This window comes from Euprymna scolopes, chromosome 22, assembly GCF_053919585.1.
Source record: "Euprymna scolopes isolate OS-2025 chromosome 22, ASM5391958v1, whole genome shotgun sequence".
Taxonomy (NCBI): Eukaryota; Metazoa; Mollusca; class Cephalopoda; order Sepiida; family Sepiolidae; genus Euprymna; species Euprymna scolopes.
In genome coordinates this window covers 116,513,541-116,516,040 of record NC_136503.1, presented here as the reverse complement: position 1 = coordinate 116,516,040, position 2,500 = coordinate 116,513,541, and the positions used below count along the sequence as shown (strand labels likewise).

The 2,500-nt window shown below is 31.0% G+C and overlaps 2 protein-coding genes and 1 long non-coding RNA gene across 5 annotated transcripts in view; 1 reads left to right on the top strand and 2 right to left on the bottom strand.

Moving 5' to 3' along the window:
- The window catches only part of LOC145243682 (integrator complex subunit 13-like), a 1,170,185-nt gene that overhangs the window by 581,409 nt on the left and 586,276 nt on the right, over positions 1–2,500 (bottom strand). The window lies entirely within an intron of this gene.
- The window catches only part of LOC145243684 (uncharacterized), a 701,194-nt gene that overhangs the window by 139,595 nt on the left and 559,099 nt on the right, over positions 1–2,500 (bottom strand). The window lies entirely within an intron of this gene.
- LOC145243683 (FMRFamide-activated amiloride-sensitive sodium channel-like) overlaps positions 1–2,500 on the top strand; it is a 531,594-nt gene that overhangs the window by 6,396 nt on the left and 522,698 nt on the right. The gene's annotated exons all lie outside the window — the stretch shown is intronic.

The window sequence follows — 2,500 nt, the reverse complement described above, 5'->3', positions numbered from 1 at the left end:
GAAATTCTAGCTCACTCAAAAGGGAAACTTTGTATTGATTGAAAGAAAAATTTTAATTGTCTCAGTCTAGAAGGATTTCATCTTTTTTGACCGAGGACAGAAAAGACGAAGTATCCTCGCCCCAAATGATCAGTTAACTATGTACGAGAACTAGTAGGATGATTAATCGGAATTGGAAAAATCAGGAAAATTTAAGCGTATTTTCCAATTATTGTATTTTCTTTTTCATTTAATTTAAACTTAATTTCCCATTGCTGATAAATATCGATTTTAAACTACAAATAGAAAACAAAAGTCTACATATCGCCAAAGCCCAAAAATGTATGTTTATGTAAAAATACACACACATTTTACATGAGTGTCGCAGTGGGGTCAAAAGGTGAAGGTGTCAGTTAACCATACAACTAAGAAAAGTTGACATAAGAGGTAATAGCAATAGCAAATAACGATGATGAACACACATGATCGGTTAAAGCCGATTTACCACAGGAAAACGGTAAATTGTATGGCAATGGAGACCAGATATCAGGTTCATTCAGAGCAAAAGCGGGCATCTCACAGGGTTGAAATTTGTGCGTCCCTGAGGTAGAAATAGGTCCTTCAGGTGGATCCGGGTCATGTAGACATCTGACACTGGAAAATGGTAGAAATTGGATGGCGATAGTTACTGGAACTGGAGATAGGCAGTAACAGAGTCAGGTTGTTTGTTAGTTATCCTTAAAAGGATGGTTGGAACCGCATTAATAGTTTGGTAGTTAGCCTGGAAAATGGTTGTTTGATTATCACTGCTGAGTCCCTCGGTTGCTGGACTCAATGACTTGACAAAAGTGTGTCAAAGTTAAGATTTGGTAGTCTACTTGCTCTCAAACCATGAAGATTTTTGCCGAAAAGTCACTCACTTTATGAAAAAACATCCAGGTTACAGAAATTGGCCCGTTAAACATATAAATAGCTAAAATTAATTCCAGGCCGGATTTCTTACAGTTAAAAATATATATATATATTAATCTCGGTCCAAAATTAAAAGCAGTTGTTTCTGTTTAGTTTGCAAAATATGGAAATTTGAGATTTTTTTCTTTGTTATTGAAAATGTCATTATTTTTAAAATACATGTTTCACGAGTGTTGGTCACGTGTCTGTCTTTGCTACCAAGTGTGTTGTAATTGTTTGTAAATAAAACGGTAGCAGAAACCTGACATCATGACATGAGTTTTTAAGGTAATCTGAACAAATAACCTCTATATTTAGAAAGTTCAAAAGAATTGAGATCAGAAAGGGTAATTGGATTAGAATCTATAATTTAGAACAGAATATCGATTCTATTAAAATTAGGAAAAATATTGGAATCATCCTATCACTAATAAGAAAAGCTACTAGCCAAAAGTCTATATTTCTCAATGTGAGAAAAAATGAGGTTGTAGTACACAGTATAGATTTATATTGTATATTTATTCCTGAAAAATTTCGATTTTGGTCAAAATAAACAACATTTTTCTCCATCTCCTGAAAACCACCAGTCTAATAAGACTAAGTAGAAAATAAAATATAGATTTTAAATAAGCGATGCTAGGACAATCGTCGATAGATTAATATAGTAGAATAACAGAAGAAAATCATTAAATGCAAAGACAAAATTAGCAGAAGTAAGATTATTAGGCATTTGGTTTCAACAAATCCTGCAGGTAACTCTGGAGTGTGTCGCCTCATTCTCTTTTCCTAAAAATACTGGTGTTGCTCAGGACTCTATTTTAAGTGAACACTGTTTCGTCTGTAAATCAATTATCTTCCATAGAATATTATTCAGAAAATTAACATCCTGCTGATACCATTTTATGATGTTGCTTTTGTGTTTGCTGGATTTCATTTGAAATATGCAGTTGTTCAAGAAGTTTATTCACGGTACAAAAATGGCTTGTGTTATTTGATCTAATTAAGACACACATCGTGTCTTTCAATCGTAGGCTTGTCCATTTTCTTCTTGAGATTTTCATGGATGCCCTGATCTTCCTGAGAAATTGACTCTGAAAATACTGGTTTTTCTTTCTCATCACATCTTCCTTGGAGTCCATATATATATTACATAAATTGGAGTCCATATATATATTATATAAATTGGAGTCCATATATATATTACATAAATTGGAGTCCATATATATATATATTACATAAATTGGAGTCCATATATATATATATTACATAAATTGGAGTCCATATATATATTACATAAATTAGAGTCCATATATATATTACATAAATTGAAGTCCACATATATATATTACAAAAATTGGAGTCCATATATATATATATATTACATCAATTGGAGTCCATATATATATATATTACATCAATTGGAGTCAATATATATATATATATATATATATATATATATATATATATATATATATATATATATTACATCAATTGGAGTCCAAATATATATACATATTACATCAATTGGAGTTCATATATATATATTACATCAATTGGAGTCAATATATAT